This window comes from Coturnix japonica, chromosome 3 (genome assembly GCF_054131305.1).
Source record: "Coturnix japonica strain WE chromosome 3, WE-NBRP24, whole genome shotgun sequence".
Taxonomy (NCBI): domain Eukaryota; kingdom Metazoa; phylum Chordata; class Aves; order Galliformes; family Phasianidae; genus Coturnix; species Coturnix japonica.
In genome coordinates this window covers 59419054-59429164 of record NC_140665.1, presented here as the reverse complement: position 1 = coordinate 59429164, position 10111 = coordinate 59419054, and the positions used below count along the sequence as shown (strand labels likewise).

General features: G+C 35.6%; 1 long non-coding RNA gene across 1 annotated transcript; it reads left to right on the top strand.

Moving 5' to 3' along the window:
- Positions 1-416: 416 nt before the first annotated feature.
- LOC116653211 (uncharacterized) lies at positions 417-9617 on the top strand. The gene is made up of 3 exons (XR_014944106.1): positions 417-8235; positions 8648-8710; positions 9251-9617. It is a non-coding gene; the product is annotated as an uncharacterized LOC116653211 (long non-coding RNA).
- The last annotated feature ends 494 nt before the right edge of the window (positions 9618-10111 follow it).

Sequence of the window (10111 nt, the reverse complement as noted above, 5' to 3'; positions counted from 1 at the left end):
TTTAGTGTATGGAATATTGCCCTAAAATTTTTCAGAAATGTTCATCTATCAAAGTCATACAGATCACATGTAAATAAAACACATTCATGTTTCCTTCATCAGTGACAGTTCACTTGTAGTCTTTCAGAATAACTCCAATCTTTTTATTTTTCTTAATAGATTTTAAATGAATTGTTACCAGTGCTGATTTTATTATTTATTTTGGATTTCTTGACTTTGTGTCTCAGTCTGTATAGGTACAGTGGCAATAGATTATTTTTTTAAAAAGGATTATCCTTTAATTCTTCATTTTTTTAGATTTCATATCCTTAGTAATTCTAGTATAGCTGTTATAAGATAACTAATTATAAGAATTCATCAGCCTTCCCATTTAATTTTCACTAACTTTCTATATAGAAAGCTTATTGCAGATCCTTTTTCAGGTCTTCTCTATTGCCAACTGACAGATAATGAATATCATTATGCTAATTCAAAGCTTTTGCTCCAGTACCAACTGTGTGCGACTCCTCTGAAAAAGTAACTGTCATGAGATCTTGTCAGTTTGTAGGATCTGGAAAACCCCTGAGAGACTATGACAATTAAATAATGGATGCTATGAAGTGTCATGATTGTTTATCTTTTCAAATTCAGAATAAATAGTATATATTCAATAATAAGAAATGTATCCTGGAATAGCTGTTTTAGGGCTTCTTCTTATGTCTAGTAAACAAGTAAATAAATAAAGTACTTACCTCTCAGGACAAAGATTGAATGTCTCTGTTGTTACAGCCTCTGTACCCTGCCTTGGAAGGACACAGATAGAAAAACCTGTCCTTGCCTTTTATTCAGAAGTTTTGAGGCCCTTCCCTTCACTTCTTTCATATTCATCTGTTATGCTGCAACGCTGACTAAAGTGGAGGCTGGAACTTCCAGAGTCAGGCTGGAGATGACAATCTTTCACTTACAACACAAGGCCCCATATCATCTTGAAGACCGTAGAGCACGCTGTCAGACTTGGCTGCAATGTGCTAGCTCACCCACTGTAATAGTACAGATATGGCTGACTTTTACCTGTTCAGCCCAATTAAAGATGCACAGACAACCTTTTCCTAACAACAATACTCTTTGTAGCATCTGTGAAAGTGGGTCACCTCTGCTGGTGCAGATTTTTGAGTGTGGTATGCAGGTTCTTGTTCTGCAGGTTCTGGTGAAAATGTATAGCTAATGATGATGACTATGTTGAAAAATAGTATTTTGTAGCTGAGAATTTGATCTATCAGATAGTTTTATTGTGGTTTTTTAATTTTTGTTTTTGTTTTTGTTTTTGTTTAATACCTGTTTCATTTTCCATAGAGTTAAATAGGAGGCATTACTTTTGGAGCAACCTACATGTGGGAATATAGCCTCAGGATGAGATATGCAATCCTTTTGACTCAGTTCTTCAACCGTAAGGCTTTAGGCAGCATACAGCTTGTATCTGTACACGTAGGATCATTAAGGATGGAAAAGACCTCTAAGACCATCTAGTCTGCCTGTGCTCAAAGCTGCAGACCAGATGGAGAGAATCCGGTAGGAAGAATGAGAGCAAAGGAACAAAATCCTAGGGGGAAGGTCTGTTAAACAAATAGCATTGCTTAACTTGAAGAAAGGGCTAAGGAGGCAAGGGTCACAAATGAAGATGTATTAGAGGACAAAAATAAATTCCTTTCTGTGTTGGTGATAGTAATAATTATGGGCTTACATTGTAGTACTGGAAAACTCAAGTTTCTCTTATGTAATTGAATTATATTGCTTTCAGAGCTGTGTGGTCTCTTCTTGCACATATGAATGGTCTATAAAACAAAAATATTTCAGAGTTGATGTTAGTAATTTTGTGCAGGGAGCTAAACAGATGTCATCTTGAGTGTTATTCTGATACCATAGATATCTGAAAGACATCAATTTGTTTAAACAAAACTGGAATACTGAGTTATAAATATACACAATAACTGTATGTATGACGGACTGGAGAAAAATCATTCTCTATGTTCCTAACTCTGTTTTTACTTTTGATTTGATTTAAAAGAATGATTTGGCTAATCCTGTTGCAGTTTTCCAGCATGGGCTAGAAAACAGCAGTTGGGTCAATAGCAGAGAAATCTGGAGTTTGATGTCTCTCTCACAGGATGTTTACTTTAAATTTTGAAATTAGTGTTTTCCAGTTGCAAACAATAAGCTGATTTTGTGGCATCACATATAAGAAAATTTCTGTAAAGTTAAAATTGGGAAGAGTCATTGGAATGAATGACAGAATTACTTTGCTCTTGGGGAAAGTATGAAATTAAGAGTTGGGAATTTTGGAAACTTGTTCCACTCTGCTGTGCCATTTTATATTTATTACACCATTTAGATGTTATCTTGGACAAGTCACAACCTAGGGTTGATCAGACTCAGTCCTAAAGTTTTTTATTCAGTCCCCTTTCTCAGTAAGCACTTCAAATGGACCAGATGCTGTGGCTGTAGAGAATTTTGGATCACCTCTGAATATGAACAGACTGAAAAGTATGCTAGTATGCCGTTATATACAGAAATTCTTCATTATAATCTCTCTTTAACTTGGAAGCTTGTTTCTATTTTCTATGAAGGTCATTCCCCCCCCCCCCCCCCCCCCCCCTTTCATGATACTTATGCTCTTATGCTTCTGTTTGTGACTTATTCAAATTAAGCCTCCATCTGTAGATTTTTATTTTTTTTTCCCCTGTTATCTTAGGAAATTTTATTAGTGGTTATGTCATCCAGAGTAGATGTTGATCTTGTGACTTTGCTATGTAAGTATTGGCATATGACATTAGGGAAACAAAAAGGGCACAAATCTAATCTGGTAACAAGAAGAAATATCGTTATTTTCTTTTTGTTTTCTGATAGTGTCTTAGCAGGGAGGAATAATGGGAAAATAACTCCCCTAATTCAGTTCTTTTAAGACTTAGAACATTTTATTCTTTTTTATTAGCATCTTGACTCTTTCCTTCTAGAAAACTTCACTGCACTCTGGATTGCTGTCTCTGAACTGGAAAACAGATTTCAGAGTAGTTTTAATTTTGGAATTAAAGAAAAATTCAGCATTTTTAAATGTTGCAAGAGGGTAATGATAAAAGTGTGCCAAAAAAGCAGCATTCTTTCACTGTAGCAGCCACTCTGAACAACTAGCTACTAAAAAGCATCACACCTGCAGTAAGCAGTCGCTGTTTTTTGTGTTTAGAAAGATGGTCATTTGTTCTAAGAGCTTGTATACCTATATATTCTCTCTGTGTTACAGTTTAAGGTGTATTGAAGTAGGTATAGGATAACTTGTAGTCCTGTTCATTATTAGTCTGTGGTTTTTTTTTAGGTGGATTGACCTAAGCCTGAGAACATTAAGCTTCATGTCCGTTCCAGAAGCTAAGGGTTGTGTTCCAACAGTTCAGACCACTTGGGCTACTCTTGCATGAAGAATGTGCTGAAGATTATTTCATCCTAATTTTTTGTTTGTTTGTTTGTTTGTTTTGTTTTGTTTTGTTTTGTGATCTGGAAACTGCAAGAGCAACCATGTGGGTTTTTTTGTTCTTGTTGTTTTTGTTTTTTTCAGTGATTGATCCTTATGTAATGTAGAGTTTTGATTTAAACTTGAAAAATAAATAACATTTTGACCCTTTCTAAATCTTCTTAAAAGTTGAGTTTGAAGGACAGATTAGAACCTAGTCTTGATTGATATTTAATCTAACATAATCTCTTCTGAGTGTAACATGGATAGGCATAATTCATACATGTAAAAGAGCAAGTGTCAACTGTTTATGGGCTGGTTTGGCCCAGTTCCATAACTAGTGGGGTGGGGGGACACATAGACATTATGACCAATGTGATTTCTCCCTGCTGAGGGGTATTACCAAGTAGCTGAAGTAACATGGTTCTGGAGAGACTGATGACCACTCACTACAGCTGGCTGGTGTGCCTTACCAATGCTTTAGTGGAGAAATGTGCTCTTTTGAATTTTAGAGGGTGTAGATAAAAGGAAAGAAATAATGACAACTTCAGCCAGGTTATGAGGTAGAACAAAATTATCCCAAAGCCTTGCAGTTCACACTGTCTGCTTAAGTGCTTGAGGGTTTCTTGAGTCCATGCAAGTTGTGCTGTATTTGTAGAGTCTACTAGAAGTAACAGTAGTTGCTATCCATTTTGAAGAGATCTGTGAAATTATGGAAGTGTTTTACTGAAGAAAGGATGAGTTGCAGAAGCTTTGCAGTTGCTGTGACACCATTTCCTTTCTTCCTGTGCCCTCTCCTTCCTCTTCCTTTCAGTTCTTCCAGACATGATTTAGGGTTATAGAAGTAGTAGGATCTGCTAGAAGAGCAATGGAAGCAAAAAAGAAAAAAAATAGAGGGGAAGAGAATGAGGAACAGAGAATGTGGAAAAATTCCAGGAATGTGGAAGAGACAACCAGAAGTAGAGAGGTAGAGACAGAAAAGGAAACTGGCTATAATTGTTGCTGAAGAGGTAATCCCTTTCAAATTCTGTAAGAAATAGAACCAAAATTGGTGAGAGACTTTTCCTTCAATTATTTAAGCTGCTTCTTTTTTAAAAGCTAAATGTACAAGTGTATGAGAAAACTTTAACTGAAAAAATGTTGAGAGTGTGTATATTTTACTTTATTTCCTTTATTTCATTTGTAAAATAAAGTTAACATTAAGAATATGAAAAACATTTTTAAAGAAGATAAATTTGTGTAAAAATATGTAATCATTTTGAATTATTTCTTAAGGTTTCTTTAAAGTATCGAGATTCAAGTTAATTTTTAATTATTTGTATTCTACACTTAAATGATTCCCCTTATGTAATGTCCTTGAATAATGGAAATAGTGATGCAACTTTAGAATGGAGATAAATAGCTCTAAATAATTTATTACTTGAAATTGTTCTTGGATTTGTTTTGAATGCAACAAATGTTTCCATGCACTGGTGCTCACCTTTTTGCCTAGTATGTTAGGGATTTGATTCCTCCTCTGTGTGACAATTTTCCAGTGTCATGATACATGACTGAAGGGATAGGTGCATTTATTCTATTTTGATTCAGTTTCACTTCATATCACATATATATATTCATTCAGGTGATGTTATAGTCAGTCCACTTCATAGAGAAGTGAGAAATCTCTCTTTGTATTCACCATTACAGTTGCTGCTCCAGACAGAATCCTAAGCACTATCTTGTAGTGTATGCATGGGTGAGATGTTCTCTGTATCCTCTGTTGACTTTGCTGTGCTTTGTAATTTGCTGCATGTTCAGGGACTAGAATGGGAGTGTACAGCATTGCTACATCCACTAAATTATCACATCATTCTTCTTTTATGGCCCAGTTGAAGATTTAAGTGTCTTGCAAAAAGGCGGAAACATACTCAAAGGCAAATATTGGAAATTCTCCCTAATCCATGTTTGATGATGGATTAAGCTCTTCTAGATAAGGGAAGAAATATAAATTGGGTTTTCTCCAGAGCAAGACGAATGCTGAAGTTTTCTGTTATCAACTCATATGTTTTGGTGAACAGTGCCCACATCCCACTCGTTCATGTTGCTTTCTTTTGCTATGGATACATCAGGTGGTAAATAATCAAGTTCCACACATTTTCTCTGTCCACTACCTATTTGGGATAACAAAAAACAACAACAACACCAAAAACAACAATGTATTTGCTGAGTCATAATCTTGGCCAAGTTCCTGTTCTTGATGATATGGTTATCATAAATGTGTTATTGGTATTGTTGCTTGGCAAAAAGTTATGAATGTCCTAAAGCTCCTGTCTACTGGTTTTCTATAGGTGCATAAACACGCTCAGGAATGCTATAAATAGGGAAGCTAATTTGTAAGGAAGTGGAAAATGAATTTAAGTGCAGTTGAAGCAAATAGAGGGTGAGCAAGCAAGAAGTTGTGAATAAAATGAGATAAAACAAGAAAGCTGGCAAGAAATTGTTATTTATTTATGCAAAATGCAGTTCAGATATTTTCTACAGTAAGTAGACCTTATGACGGAGATTACAGTTTTTTTCCTTCTTCCTCCTCTTCTGTTTTTCTCTTCTGTTTCTTATCCTTCTCTTTATTTTGCATAGAGAGTTTTATCTCCTTGTAGTCGGAGGGAATTTCATATAATTCTGTTTACCTGTTGTGAAATATATTTGTGTGCTTATTTAAAATGTCAATTCCTTCTGTAACTACAATAGTATAGTAATAATCTTCTTTAGCTGGATTTTAAAGTATTCATATAATCTTGTGATTTTTTTAAAAATCATCCGTTGTAGCCAGATTATAGCAGAATTTCTGCTAAAATCTTTGTATTTGCTGTTGAACTTATTTCAGCCAGCTATACTTTGTTTATCCCTGTAATTGCAGTCTTCCTCCAATGACCTCATTATTTTGTAGCTTTTTCCTTGTGATAGTTTTACTGTTCTCTTGAATTTCTGAAATATTACTGACTGCTGTTTGAGGAGATTTGTGCAGGATATCATGTTGTCATAGTTGTCACAAAGGATTACTAAAGGATAAATCCATTTGTGTTGTTGGTATTTTATGTGTTTTAAACTGTAGACTTAGATTCAACATCTGCTAGCTTGACAGTACGTCTGTGCCATACTTGTTTTGAAGCTACCTCTGGTAGCTAGCACTCAAGGGAGAAGCAATTGAAGCTTTTCACTTCATTTTTGCTGTAAATTATTTTGGCCAGGTTAGTGAGTATGACTGAATACTGTCTTCTTTCTTTTTCATATCTGCTGAGATGTGTATTTAGCAAAAGTTTTGTTTGTGGAGGTATTTGCAGAGACAGTGCTTTCTATATGTTAGTTATATAGCCATCCTCCTCAGAAGTCTGTAGCGTTAGGGGGAGGATATGCGGAAACTATCTAAAAGAAAAATAAGCTGAATTTTTTTTACAGACCATCAAGGTTTTGTTCTGTTCTAAATCTCTTCCTTACATATGACTGTGTTTTTCCATTTTGAAAAATGAAATTCAAGCTGTTTTATCCTTTAAAGTGCATTTGACGATGAGGACTATGCATGATTCAGAGCTCTGAAAATTTCAGCAATGCCATTTGAAGGTTATCCTTGCCTTCCATTTTTGTATTATCACATCAGTTGGTATGCAAACAATATTGACATGACTGTTTGGACAGGGTCTCCAGAGTTATTGTCCATCACTAATTTGAGGTTTTTGCAGTAATGATTGAGACTTCAAATTTTGGAGAGGATGCTGCAAAATGGTTCTTCTGCTGCAGTGCTGGTGAGGTAATGCTGTGGAAACATATGCTTACCTTGTGCCCCCATTCCTCTGCTTTCAGGAATGCCTACCTCTTCAAAGTGTGAATAGGAGAAATAAATAGCTTGTGTCCAGCAGTGGTTGATTTTCTGCATTCTGTTTTGGGTTCTTAAATAATCTAAGTTCTCTTCCAGGAAAGGCCTCTATTGATAGAAATATTTGCATTTTATGCTGTTGGATATCTTTGAGAGGGTATTACTTTTCTAGCCACTAGTTCTAGACTAGTAGCTAGTGTAGGAACAGCTGATGTGGCACAGTCAGCAATGAAAATGAACTTGAAAATTTTGTATTTACATTTGTCAATGAGACATCTGCTACACCAGTCTGATTTCCCTTTGCAGGTAGTTTTTCCCCCTGAGGCATGCTCAGTGAACAAGGTGCTATTTACCACTCTTACAGTGCTAGACAGAACAGCTACAGCAGCAATTGGAGAAGATCTAGAATTTGAAAATGAAGAGAAGGGAAATCCAACTTGGTAACAAATGCATGAAGTACTTGGAAAAGGTACTGCATCACAGCAGTCTTTTATGGACAAATAAATTTTTATCAAAGTTCAAGCAGTGGTTTCACATGCAAATTCTAAGCTCTAATTAGATGTAAGAAGACAACTAGTAATGGTCTGGTTACATAAATTATTTCAATAATGAGTGCTGCTGTGAAAATAATACCTCCTATTCTATCATGTTGGCCCATGACATTAGAGGTGGATATTGGTGGTATGACAGTAGAGGCTTCCCACCTGTATTTTGTTACATTTTGTTGCAGTGTGACAGATGGCAGCAGAGTGACAGTCTAACAAAATGGCTACCGATATGGAAGTGCATATGAAGCAAATGTATGGAATTGAATTCCTCCATGCAGAAAAAATGGTCCCCGTTGGTATTCATCAAAGCTTGCCGAACATTTTTGGAGACCAAACAGAGAATATGAGCACACTGAAAGGTGGGTGGTGACAGTGGGTTACCTCTACTGGTGCAGAAGCTCACAAGCACAGCAAGCAGGAACTTGCTTATTGCTGTTGGCATAGCATAGCCAATGGTGGTGTCTATTTTGAAAAACAGTGTTTTGTACTTTAAAATTTGCTCTATTAGTGGTATTGTGCCATTTGTATCAGTTGTAGTTTTCATGGTGAAAAACAGGGGACATTATTTTTGTAGTGACCTATGTAGTTCCCTGCATCAGGCTATATGAAGGATATAATTACACTTTATATAAGAGATACGGGTGGTGGGGTTTTTTTGTTTTTGTTTGTTTGTTTGTTTGTTTGTTTTTGTTTTTGTTTTGTTTTGTCTGTGTGTTTTTTAATATTGTTTACTTTGGAGTGGTTTGAAATGACATTTTTTGTTTTTTACAGATTTATGCAGTCTGAGACAACGATACAAATGGCTACTCTGAGATTCTGCAGTGTATACATTGGGTAATATATGTTACCCTGGTAAATCATTGGTTCTTACAATCAGCTGCAATTTTCTGTAGTGGAGATTAAGATTAAACTATGCCATCACTCTTTTGAAAATCAGACTGGGTTATCAGGGCCAATTGCTGAATCACACCAACTAGCCAAGTATTAGCAAATTATCCTTGGAGGTTATTTATACTATCACTTTATCAAGCCTGACAGAGAAGTCGTTTATTTAGCAATGGGTATGATGGCATCTTCTATTTTCTTGTTCTATGCAGACCTTTTACAACTTAAATTCTCTGATTCTCCAAAATGTGCAGAAGTAGCACAGACTCTTGATTAAATTCCCCTGGCCTAAGGACAAAAAGGACCTATTGCTTTTCCCTGTAGCATGTTTCCCCCTTTATTCATGCATGGCTTTTGCTATTACAGCAACCTTTGAGTTTAAATGTATTGCCACCATCTTGGCATTTCTTGTTTCAAATGGTGTAGGTTGCTTTTTATTTCATGTGAATCCCTTTGCAAGGTTACTAAATATGTATTTTTCTCTCCCAGATGCACAGTCTGGTGAATTTTGCACATCTTGAAGCCCACCAAGAAAATGGATTAAATTACTGTGGCTTCTTCGGTATATGATATTTCAATAATAATATTGATTGATATGTAGTATGTCATTTTGCTGCTATAACTGTCTTAGAATGTGTCTAAGTAAAATGTGAAATAGAAGAAAGTCCATGTTTCTTGCTCTAGTATTGTTTACCTACAAAATAATACAGGCCACATTGCTAGATAGATATTATTTATTAAATAAACTTCTGCCTTTAGTTATTTTAAAACCATCTCTACGGCTTCTATTATTAGTTTGCTGGACTTAAAGTTAATCTTATTCTTTGGAAATATATGGCAACTGTACTAGATGATCTTTGAAGGTCTCTTCCAACTGGACTATTATTCCACTGTGTTGCACCATATTGCATCACATTGCATCACATTGTATCCTAACTTGGTCTCTCTGGTGGCCATGTCAAAATAACGATTTCCAAACAAGTGTGATTTTTTGTATTGTGAAATTTGCTGTTGGCATTTTCCAGTAGGATTTGCTGACCTGTATATGATGCTAAAATGTATATTTGGATATGGTAGATACACCAGATTTTCAGAATTCCTCCCATCATTACTGTTTTCAGAGGGCTTTAGAGGATTAGGGAGAGGCTGAGTGCTCTTTCACTGATGTAAGTTGGATTTTAACAATATATTTGCTTTATTTGTAGAATATTTTCTACAGTAGTTTCAGTAAAACTGATGCAACAGTGTTCTGTAGATTAGAAGACCTAGGGGAAATAACTGAGCTATTTTGCATCAGTCTCATCATATTCTTTTGGCTCTCTAGAGAAATTTTAGAGCCTTCCCTCTTCC